General features: G+C 42.8%; 1 long non-coding RNA gene across 1 annotated transcript; it reads left to right on the top strand.

Annotated features, from left to right (window-relative positions):
- The first annotated feature begins 359 nt into the window (after window positions 1-359).
- On the top strand, window positions 360-10,731 carry LOC135283171 (uncharacterized). Its single transcript, XR_010349035.1, has 2 exons — window positions 360-1,089; window positions 1,203-10,731. It is a non-coding gene; the product is annotated as an uncharacterized LOC135283171 (long non-coding RNA).
- The last annotated feature ends 1,751 nt before the right edge of the window (window positions 10,732-12,482 follow it).

A 12,482-nucleotide genomic window follows, 5' to 3' on the forward strand; every position in this document is an offset into this window, starting at 1 on the left:
AGGGAGAGCAGAGCACCTTGCAAGCTGCAGGTCCCTGACAGCCCCGCAGGGCTCCTGTCCCATCAACATCTGCTCTGCTGCAGTCTGAAACAGGGCCCAGGATGGTGCCGGGATCATCAGAGAGCTGAGGGGTGGGCTGGAATTCAATGCTCTCCCCATCCTGCAGCAGCCCTGCATTTCCCTGCTCCAGCCTTGGTCTCAGCACAGCCATGGAGGCTCTTTGGGCACCTGACTGTTCCTGCAGCCCCCAAGGGCAGCTGAGCTCTGCCTGTGGCAGTGGGGTTTTTTGAGGTCGTTTGGTCTCCTGTTGCACTGGGTTTGAGTATGTTTGGTCTTTTCCCGTCTGGTTGGAATGGCAATTTGAAGATGTTTAGTCTATTGTAGTGGTGCGTCATTTTTTTTGCTTTTGTATAATGTTGTATGTATAAGTTGTATTATGTAATAAGGTTCCACTCAGGTCTCCTCCCTTTTTCTCTCTCTCCAGCAGCTCTCGCTCGCCCTGCCACTTACCCTATTCCCCTCCCATTCCCCTCCCAGTTAGTTGATTGTTACATTGTTCACCCCGCCCTGAGCCTCTGTCAGTTACAGGCAAACACCTCCCTTCTCCCAGAAAGTTCCACCGAGGTTGGCCTGTGATTGGTTCAGGGGCCAGGGCTCCTCCCCAGTTGCCCCCTGTCTGGATCCCCGAAGTTGTCAGTTATGTTGTTCCTCCCATGTTCTTATTTACTATTGGTTGATTGTTCTCATATTTAACATGCTGTCAACTCCGGGTTATTCGGAGTCCAGCAGACGTCCTCCAATAAACCTGACCCCTGTTACCACGTCTCTGGCCTCTCGCCTTTTTTACCTCCAACGGGTTGCAGCTGCTTCTCACCACCTGTTCCTGTGGTCCTCTGTCCTAAGGCGAAAGCCTTAGGCGCTCTCCTGCTGAGGAAGCTTCTGCGGGAGAGTGCCCCCCTGCTGCCGGCGGTGCTGGCCGAGCTAGCGCGGACAACCAACGATTTTAGAGGAAGCCAGGCACCGCCGCTGCAGTCTATGTTTGCCTCCTGTCTAGCCAGGGCACTTGGAGTGGTTTCTTCCCCTAGCCTGGTAAGTTCCCTGTCAGTTCAGGGTTTCTCTCTTTGCTATGGGTTTATGCCTTTCCCATCTCAGCTTCTGACCTAATCCGCACCCCCGATTTCCCGCTCTCTCTTACGCAAAAGCCGCGGTTTTCTCTGCCTCCCCGCTCTGTGCCACTGTCTGCCCTTCCAGCTGCACGGCTCCCGCTCTCTGCCGGATCCCATGCCCTGCCGGCTCCCCCTCCGCAGCTGGCACCCCTCTCCGCCCGGGAAAGGAGGTCACCCCGCGGGGCATCGGCCGCCTCGCTCCTGCCCGCGCTGCCGGCACCGCTGAGCCTCCCGTGAGCCACGGCTCCTGGCGAGAGGGGATCGCTCACACGAGCACCGCTGCTGCCAGCGCCGTGAGGAGAGAGACTGTCCCCGCCGTGAGGACAGAGACTGTCCCCGCCGCGCTGCCGCTGCCTGCGAGTGCTGCGCCATCTTCTCACGCCGGCGCTGCTGCCACCGCGGCAAAGAACAGCTCCTGTGCCACGCTGCCGATTCCAAGCAACGCCATCCTGGCGCGGGACAGAAATAAAGCGGCTCGGAGAAGCCAGCACTGGTCGTTCCTTATTTCCTTTATAATGAATCTCAGAGGCTGAGCCCGCGTTCCGAGCAGCCGAACTGTGACCCTGCCGGCCGGCGGCAGAGGTCGGGCACGGCCGCTCCTGGGCCTGCCCCGATCGCCTGCAGGGACTGGGGCACGCTGGTGCACAACTCAGCTGTCTGCAGGGCGCACGGACGCTGCTGCCAAGTGAAGTTCGTGGTCCGTCAAGTGCTGCCGGTGAATTTGCACACTTTCTGCTTGCTGCAGCTCCCGGGAAAGTCAACCCCCTCCATTCCAGACATGAGAGGAGTTTTCCCCTGGATCAAGGACTACCTCCGAGATTTTAGTTTCCAAGAATCTTGGGTTTCGTGAGTATTCCGGTGGCTGGGACGGACCGGACTGGGGTACCTTAAAATTGGGTGGGGGTGACTCCCGGGGATTAGGGGAGGCACAGTGCACAACATTAAAAACTCCTCTGGCTGGTGATTGTTGGGTGTTTTTGTTTTACCTGGGAGATGGATGGAAAAGAACCTAGCAAACAGTCTCAGTCTGAGTTTTCTCGTGGCCAGGACGGACCCGACTGGGGTGCAATGGGGTACAGCGAGACTGTCTGCTAGGGAGAAGGAAGTTTATAAGCAAAATGTGGATTCCTTGGTGGGGGAGGGTTTTGTTTATCTAAGGTGTTATAAATGATAAGCTTGACTAAGCCAATATTCAAGCAGCAGTCAATTTATTAATTAATATGGTAAAGTATGAGCAATACAGCGCTGGCTACAGTGGGGGAAATTTTCCCTCCAACTGCACACCGATAGTTGGGGCTTACAGGTGTTTATAGGGGTACTCATAAGCTTTCTCAGCAGTTTGTATTCCAAATTTTTACGTCACAATTCTATACACTATTGTGATTTAGTTTTTCTCAGGATGTATCCCAGAAAGGAGTATCCCCAGATAGCGGGGTCCGGCTTCTGAAAGAAGAAAGAAGTCTCCAAGCTGGTGAGGTCCAGATTCCAGATGTGGGTTCACCTTTTAATTGCAAGGACTATAAATCTCATAACAGTGATGTCCAGCTTCCCTTGGTTGAAATGATCAGTCCTTAAGTTGATCCTCCTTTCTCAAGCTGCTTTTCACTGTTTTGTTAAGGCGTTGGGATAAGCGTGTTTGCTTTTGATATCATCTAAAGCTATAGTTTCAAAGATCCTTACTACAAGCAATATTCTAAAATGATACTTCAAAAGGTTAGTATTGCAAAACTCTTTTTAGCTCAAAGCAGAAAGTTCCTGTCAAACAGCAACATCCCTAAAGCTTTAATTCAAATGCTCCTAAATCAAGATTTATAAAGGTTAATTGTGAACAAAGGAGAGGTTCAAAGGCCTTCTTCCATGCTTTCCTTCCTCAGTTATTTATTAGAATTGTCTTTATAACTGTCCCACAGTCAGTTTCCACACATATCACAATCACAGATACACACATTGGTTGTATGCTCCTGACACGAAACACAGCTTTGTATTTCTCACTATTACGTAGATAAGTCTCTATTAGACAACTGAGTCTTCTGACCTAAGGAAGGCTGAGATAATTCTGGAAAGATTGTAATATATACCAGTTAACGTTATAACAGGGAACTTCAAGTGACTTTCAGATTAATTAGTGACAAAGGAAGTTAATATTTTTTCCTTCTGCTGTTAGGATAAGAAGAGGTTTTGTTCTTGACTGAAACAGTTATGACAGAAGAAAGCCCCGATAATGTCCCTTACACTGTGACTTGAGCAGCTCAGTTTGCTCCTGGGAAGTGATTATAATATAGTCACTGTTTGTATGGCTACTTCCAAACAAATACCCTTCTCACCAAGGCATAGGGAAAAATGGAAGGACCAACAGGAAAACCAGAGTACAAAATCAAAACTACTTTGTGTTACCATACCACATTTTAATTAATCCTTATTCCACCTGGCACCAGAAATGTATATAGTGTATGAAACTGGTTCCATCTCAATTGAAAAATAAATCATTTTGTCTTTAAATTAATGTTCATTTCAACTCCTTTTTAGGAAAAAAAATACACATTTTGATGGATTTAAACTGATTTTGAAATTTGGATTTTCTTTCATTTTTATTGTAATTTTAATATAAAATTCTTTTGTTAAATTAAAGCAAAGCTAAGAGCTTCTATTTAGACCATAAGGTCCTGGTCCAAAGAATCACACAAACCTTAAAAAATTTTAGATTTCTTCTGTCAACTTCAGAGTTTTGTGCAAGCCTACAGACAAGAAAGGAAATTCTGGGCATGTGATTCATTCTGTTTTTGTGTAATTTCACTGGTGCCATACCTTAAAAGGAAAAAATAAGGTTTTTTTTCCACAGGGAAAAATAGTTTATCCACTGTAAGGTAGCAAAAGCAGTATTAGGTGAGGTTTGTGCTTTTTACACAGGAAACTTCCATCTGAAATGAAATTGGGTCCTTGATTTCAATGACACCTTTAGCTTCAGTGAACCCAGATTTCATTTCAAGCTCCTAAAGCAGTATGTGTTCATTTCAGTCTGCTGGATTTGCTCATCTATTGGCCCAGTAGCCCATGAATTGGATCTCCAGCTGTGGAATGTGGTCTCAATGGTTTTAATCAGCCAAAGAGGCAATCAGGGTTGATGCATAAGAGACCCATTCTGGAGATGGACAGCCACCATTTATCTCCAGTAAAGGAACCTCCAGGAAGGCCTCGTTTAAATTCCCTGCTCCTTGAGTCCTAATCTTCCTAAATTAGTGCTCCCTGCTGTTAGAGGAAAGGAAGTAGTCCCATTGCTGCTCCTTTGGTCTGAGGTAACCTTGAAAGATCTGTTGAAAAAGAGAGTTACTAATATTGTACTTTATTTTGAGATTATATTTTGCTTGTTAATGTTTGGTGTCAGGTATCCCACAGCTACTGGCCCCAGGATAAGCAACTTGTTCCAGGAATTGCTCTAAAATGAGGATTTACAGGCGATGGACTAATACGGACCTCAATCTGTGCAAAAGGTTAACAGCCCATCACAAAGTCTGATCAGGACCAGAGGTGGCTCTTACCTTTGTGAAATTAAAGCATGCTGAGATTGCAGTGACTAATAGTTGTGGACATTTATAGCCAGTAAACAGAAGCTCTGAAAAAAACCTGGAGCTGAGCATCAGGCAGCGTCAGCTGTTACAAACACAAATTTCTGTTGCTCATTCTGAAATAGTAGGTTTCTGCTTCCTCTTCTCATAAGACTTTGACAAAGCAGTTGCCTGTCTATGCAACATAAATCGAGATGGATCTGTAAGGGATCCCAGTTCAGTAATGCCAAGGTTCAGCAGTTAAAAGACAGCATAAATCTGATGAAAATGAACGCAAGAGAGATTGTAGCCTTCACCCACTGTAAAACTCAATTTGATGTGGGTCAGATTGCAGCTGAGTCTTTTCTTCTTCAGTAAACCGGGCATGGTGGGGTGTCTTTTCAGAGCCTTTGAACCCTCTGTGCAAAAGCTCTTTCCAGCTGTCTTTCATATTTAAAAAGTATCACTTAGCAAATTGGTCATGGATTATTTAATAATCCTTCTTGGTCAAGGCTTTGGTTGAATAACTTACTCAAAACTTGGATTAATGTAAGCATGCTTTAGTTTTGTCTTTGATATTTTATGAATTGGAGTTCCATTCCTGGAGTTCTATTCACCAGTGAGTCTTTGAGAGGATAACTCCTGAGAAGTAGCAGTCTCACTTGCTTTCTCTCCATTATTTTATTGATTCCTTATTTGTACATAGGCTTCAAAATGTTACTTCATTACCATACTTCTGGCTTTTCCAGACTAGCTGGTGCATGGAGATACATATTCCGGAATGAAAGCATTTTATCACGTTTTTGAACAGGAAACTACCTTCCAGTTATACAAATTGCCCAAATCAAGTAGATAAATGCAAGTGTTAGCAACAAGGAAGAATTATTTGGAACTCATTTGTATTCAGGTTATCACATTCATCGTCCTCAGTCTTAGTCTGTGATCCATTGGAGCTCCTAATAATGTTTAACTATTTCCTTCATTTTCTGTTTCCTGTTCTTTATCTCATCTTTGTTACTTTCACTCACCCTGACGATAATGTATATAAAATCATTAAAGAAACAAATAGTTGTAAGGCCATCTCTTGGCTGATAACTAGCAAAAAGAGGTTGTCTCATTTTAAAATTTATGGTTTTGCTGAGAGTAAAATTCACTGTAACTGCACAGTTTCCAGCTAGGAGAAAAATTGAGAAAGAATGGCTGAGGCAGGAGAGGGGTTTGTTTATGTCAGACTGGTGGAAGGTTTTTTCTGACTCTTATCAGGGCCATGGCATGCCAGTTTATGCCAGGATTCAGGTATTCCCAGCAGAGCTGTGGGACTGTGGTGTCATGTGTAACTTCAGTAGGGGCCTGGGGCAGCACAATTCTTCATTCTGAAAGTCAAAAATGAGCCTAGAAATATCATAATAGAAGCTGAAATTAGCTCATCATGACCAGCTTCTGTTTCTGTACTCGTGTTTTTAAGCAACTGAGAAAAAAATCGATTGGATAATCGTACAGCTGCCACAGGGAAGATGCATATTCCCAGTCAGACACATGCAGCCACTTCAAGGCCCATATGTCCTTCAAACTGACAGGATTCTTTGGAAAAAGCCATCTGGGCACTGTCACCTTTTTAACAATGTGCAGTGACTCCATAAAGTGAGACGTGTTAGCAAACAGAGAGTTCATGCAATGTCTGTAGAAATTACTGCTTTGGATCGCTACATCTGTCAAAGATTTTAAGAAACCCCAAATTGCTTTGAAACACAAAATACAATAAGCTTGCCCAAGGTAACCTCTTAGTGCGCTGTCATTCACAGAGTTGCATGGGCCAGGTTTGAAAAGCAGCAAATGGCTGAAGAATGTGCAATTTGTGCTGAACAGACACAGAAAGAAGCTGAATAATCACAGCCAGAACGACCCTCAGACTGTGAACCCTAAAGCACTGTGGCTGCCCGTGCCCACACTTCAAGCTGTGAATGTGTGGGGCTTGAAGGATGTGCATGCATTCACCTGCTGCTGCTGAATTTACCACTGAATTCATGGAAGGATTAGGACACTTTAACTAAAAAACCTCCTCCACCCTCAGAAGTCACCCACATATACCAGGAGAGGAGGCTTTAAGAGACAGTACACCCAAGTTTTAGGTGACAAAGCTCTCTTTTAGCAGCAGCAGCAAAGGCACCCCTCAGTCAGAGAGGAAATCCCAATTGTGTGGTATTTCCTGCAAGTGTGAGTTACCATGTCCCCAGCCCCTGGGTTCAAGAGCCTCCAGTGTGGAAATGAGGGCACAGGGGAAGGGAGCTGAGGTACAAAGGGGTGTGGGCAGAAATGAGCCTGAGCTTGAGAGCTTAGGAGTCATCTTGGGTCACTTGAGCCTTCTTGTAACTGGGGATCCTCTGAGTAAAAACTGACCAAGAGTGTCAGCTGACTCACCAAACCTGCTGTGGAAACCATTCTCTTCACTTCAAGTTCTCATCTTTTCCCTTTATATTGTGTAAATAAAAAAGGGCAAATTTAATCTCCTATTTTAGTAATTCTGCAAGACTTAAGACATGAACAGACATCCATGCCTGTGAATATGCCATAAACATTCTCCTTAGGTCTCAAAAACGTCTTTTTAGAGGCCAGCATTGGAAAAAGGCTTTAAAACTGTTGTGTCTCCAGCTGCCTCCAGATCAGATCCATGACATCTGATTTCTCTCTGCTTACAGAGGGAGAAAAGTTATGTTCAGTTTTAGCAAATTAATTGCTCAATTTTTTTATTTTTTTTTTTAAGGTTGAATTAAATAAATAATGTATCAAATGTAGGGGGGACATAATTTTTAAAGGGAATTGAGGGGCATAGCTGCACAGCAGTGAGACAGGGATTGTTGCTGTTGTTTTCACCAGGAAACAACTGCATTCAGTGTGTAAGAGTCTAAGCAGATACTGGCTGTAGTGGACTGTAGTTACTGAGGGATAAACCTTGTGGTTACCATAGAGAGCCCTTGGCTGCAGTGAATTAACATTGCCTAAGTCAGGAGTGCATCACAGAGTGTGTTAAGACCAGTGCTGCTCTGCTTCCTTTCCTGTGTTATAATTTCTTAGATGAATCAGTGGGCAGGCAAAGTTCAAGGCTCACAGGAGAGCTGAGCAGTTGCACCAAGTCACCACAGTAATTACCAGTATTCTGCTCAGCAGCACTCTCCATGTGTGCTTCAGCCTTTAACTGGTACCTCAGGTGATGCTGGTGCTGGGGTTTTGTTACTCTGGGGTGAGTAGGCAACACAATAAAACCTGCTGGAAGAAACGTGTAAACTGAATTTATGAAATAACAATCCAGCTGCTTCCATGGAATCAGTAAATCAATCTGACAGAAATCACTATGCACAATGCACTCAGAACTAGGGACACCTTCCCACAAAAGTATTTGAGTCTGATTCACTACATTGGTCTGATGAGGGATGGCTTTGGTCTGTAAATTCACCCTATTTGTGCTTGATGCTGTACATGGAGTGAAAAAACCCAGTAGAGATTTTAGGAACACACAACTGAGCTTCAGCATTAAAACAATATTAATAAAGCCACGTGCACTTAAAATAATAAATTTTATGAAAAGGAGAAATAAATTTACAATTAAGATTGTCAGAAGATCCTCTCTGCCTGAAAAGAAAAACACCAAAAGTGAAAAAACCACACAAAAGACCCAGAAGAAAATAATACTTTTTTTGGAATAACACATGGGAGCAACTGGTGCAGTTATTATGTCAGGCCAAATAAAAAAATATTTCAGAGAGTGTAAACATAGGCTGATATGCACTACAGCTCGGGGTTTGTTACTGCATTGTGTAACATGAAAAGGTGAAACACACACTCAGGAGACAAATGTGGTAAGTGTTGTGGTTTTCCCAGCATGCAGAGCTGAGAAAATAAGTCAAGTTTGCTAAATTTTGCACTTTCTGCCTGGTTTCTGTTTTATAATGCCACCTTACACTGGCTGGGATGGGATAATGAATGCAGTATATTTAGACTACTTAAAAAATTTGGTTTTATTTTTTTCTGTTCAGTTTCTTGCACAGGTACAGGTATATGTCTGTTCCTCTTGTGCTGTGAATGCACAATGAACCCCCTGGGAACAGACATGGAGCAGAGTTAGTGTTGAATGTACAAAGTCACCTCCTGTACCAAGAGATCTTTCCTTCAGCATTGTTTGCACCTACCTCCCACAGGTGTAAATAGCTACAAAATGCATGGGAACGTTGCAGAACAGCAGAGATCAGAAGGAGGAATAAGTCTGGGGAGGAAAATACTTGGAGAAAAAAAAGGAGATGCAGGCAAACCATGGTATTGGAAGGTGGTGAGGAGATTTAGCTGTGACACTTCACTGTTCTCTACTTTGATGGCAAGGAACCATTTTTTCTGAGGATGAGGAGTATTTTTTTTGAACCAGGTTTGTTCCCAAGCTGTGGTGACACATTGTCACTTGGTTACTCTGCTGCACTTTCTGTCCAGGAGATACTGGATGTGCACAGCTGCCAGCTTTAGGTAGCAGTAGTGGTTTGTAACCAAAAATACAACAAACACTTGGAAAATTTGAAATAAGAAATAAGAAGGCACTCTGAAAAGTCTGCCCAGGAGCTGTGCCTGTCTCCTTGGTCCCCAGGCAAGCAGGGAGGCTGGGTGGACTGTGGGATCCTCAAGAGTACATGCAAGTAGGGCCATAATTTTATAATCCATGTTTTGAAACTGGATCCTTTAAAGCAGTGCCCCTGTTGCTTTTTTTTTCTACCATGTACTAAAATTTAAATACTTCAACACTCTTTAAGAAAAAAAATTAATATAAAAATAAATATCAATCATATTAATATAAATGTTTGAATGTTGCAGTGTAGGTCAGAAGAACAAATTGATTCCAATTCAGAAATAATCTTTGATTTCTTTCCCTCCTTTCAGAAAAAGAGAAATATTTATGTTTCCACTGAATGTGTTCAGTAAACAGTTATATGATAACCATGTAAATCCATTGTTTTAAGAAGGGGGGAATTAATTCTTTTGTTGCCTTTGCAACCAGAAGCAGCATTTTTCTGCAGTATCTGCCTAAGACAGCAGTGAATTTGAGTCTAAATTGACACATGTACGTCTTGAAAAAGTTATGGTGGTCTTGAAGTTAAATGATTGCAATGCTTTTGTCTTCTGAAGAAATTTCCTGCCATTGGACTACTGCAAATTTTGTAGTGGCTCCAGAGTGTTTGGTCATTATTTCCTGCTGACAATTTCTGTCTGATTTTACCCTAAGAAAGGCTCTTAGTGACACATACCTGGTCAGCTGCTCTTTCTGTCTGTGTGTAATGCTGGCGCTTGGAAATTCAGGTGCTGCTTTGGAAACACAGCACTTTCAGCATCTGCTGCTCAGGGACTCAGAAAGAGCACTGACAACAGCTGGCCTTGGAGATTTTGCCTTTTTGCTTCAAAGAAAACTGCTGCAGTAGATGCAGCACAAGGAGAAGGAAGAGTTCAGTCTGCCCCTGAGCTTTGCAGCTTTATTTAATCAGGGTATGCCACGCTCTTTAGTTCCTTCCATTGAGAGAGTTGGGTGGGGAGACACAGATTAACATGGCTGCTTATTTTAATGTCTATTTACTTGTAGATTTTCCTATAGAGAGGCTAGGGATGGTAGCCTACAGCAAACTCTGTTCTCATGAAACAGATATTATTCTGCCTTAGCAGCAGGAGGGCAAATTCCAGCTATCAGTAGCAAGGGATTTTTATTTTAGTTTTGTCAGGGAGAATGGGAAATTAAAAATACTTTTTCTTCCTTAGATGCTAATGTATCTTTTACTAGTTTTTCTAGGCTGTAGGATAATGAGAAGTGCAGAATAATGTTCTTTTACGGAGCCTTATTTCCTTGTACCATTTCAGTTAAATGCAAGTTGATGTTTGGCTTCTCCTTCTTCAGCTTTTTGGCTAAACGTTTCCTAAAACTCCAGTGGCTGTCTCAGCACCACACTGCCTGTATATCTGTAAAACCAGCTCATAAAGAGGAGGAGCATCCCAAAAGAGATTGTTTGGCTCATTTTAGTTTGTTTATGTTTGGAATACGGAAAGTTCAGTTGTGTAATTCACAGTGATTCAAAAATGAATGAGGGCAATATCATTTGCACTTTCCCCATGTGCATGTCCAGTAGAAAGCAGCCTCTGCAAAAAACACAATACTGCTTTTATTCCTCCACAATGTATCAAAACAAAATTGGTTAAAAGGGGAGATGTGAAAAATTTAATGTTGGCAATGTGCTATTGGTACCTAGTTTGGGTTTTACTTTTTGGTAATTTAAAACCTGATCCTTCACATTCCTACTGGAGACCTTTAAGTTCTAGGTATGGATTAAGTGCTTCTGAAAACCCAAATTTTGATGAAATGTTCACAGCCAGTGAATTGGGTTTTGTCATTGTATTTTCAAAACATGAATATAGAAATAAGCCTGCAAACACCAGCAAAATTAAAAACTGCTTGGTTTGGCCAATGAAGCACAAGCAACCAAATGTGTTCAAACTTGTTGAGAATTCTTTGTTTTCATTTTCACAAGTTTCACTTGATTTCATGTAGGATCAAAGTGAACTAACAAAAATAACTGCTCCCACAATAACCAGGAACAAAAGAAGAACAAATCCTTCCTCAACATAAAACACAGCTCCCTCTCTTCTGTCTATTGACTCTGACGCACCTCAATATTTTGTTCCAACCAGTGCCTAAAATGCCTTCTGAGTATGTTTATTGTACTTATATAGAGTGTCTGTGTGTGAAATTATATTTTTACAAACACATATGATTAGTTGTACATGTAGGCATGAGAATGTAGATAAATCTAATAATTTAGCATTACTAACAACCTGACTGGGTGTTAGTTTCAGTAGTAGGCAGCTTAATAGCTGAGAGTGTTGAGAGGTAACATTTTTCACTTTTTTTCCCTGTTATTATTTTGCCCTGATTTACTGGGCAGGTTGCAAGAGTGGTGAAGTAGGTCATGGGGATTTATTGTTTGAAAATAGAAGTTCAGTGGGTCAGAGATTGGATTCAGGCATGGATTGAACCCAAAACATCCTGAAAGGTGATGATTCAGAATTCTGTCCCGGTCTTGATTCCTTCTGTCTGAAACTCAGGAGACAAGTCTGCCTGACCTCTAGCAGCTTCAGTCTCACACATATTTCTCATAACTGTGTTTGTAATGGACCAAAAACTCCTGTGTGGCAAGGGAAAGCTTCCAAAATCCCAGAACAGACAAAACTGTTACTGCAGTGTATCCCATATTTTTATTTCTTTTCCCTTCTGACCTTGCCCACAGCCATGCCTGGCTCCATGCTGTGTGTACCAGTGTTCTTTTCCAGTCAGGCCACCTCTCATCTCCCTCTGCCCTCACGCCTCACCAAGGTCAGCCTAAGCCCAAGTTTTAGGTCAGATCTAAGCCCCAGCTTATCTCTTGCTCCACTGCAAAAACAAGACAAGAACTGTGTGGGAAATGGACTCGTAAAGAATTCTCAAAACCTGGCAGAAAGCTCACACAGTCTTGTACATCTGTGTGCAAACACTGAGTTAAGGAGTGATGACTTAGGAAGGCCATATTTCATCAATTAAAATGCTTATAAACACTTTTCAGCCTATTAGCTTTTACCACACAATGCCACTATTACTTCTAACACCAATCACCTATATTTTTACCCCAGGTGATCCTACTACAATCCATCTTTCACAGTTCTAATTCTCTAAAGTATCTGGTCTTTTCACAAGGGCATATTTTGAAACTTATTAAACATG

The sequence above is a fragment of the Passer domesticus genome, chromosome 18 (genome assembly GCF_036417665.1).
Source record: "Passer domesticus isolate bPasDom1 chromosome 18, bPasDom1.hap1, whole genome shotgun sequence".
Lineage (NCBI taxonomy): Eukaryota > Metazoa > Chordata > Aves > Passeriformes > Passeridae > Passer > Passer domesticus.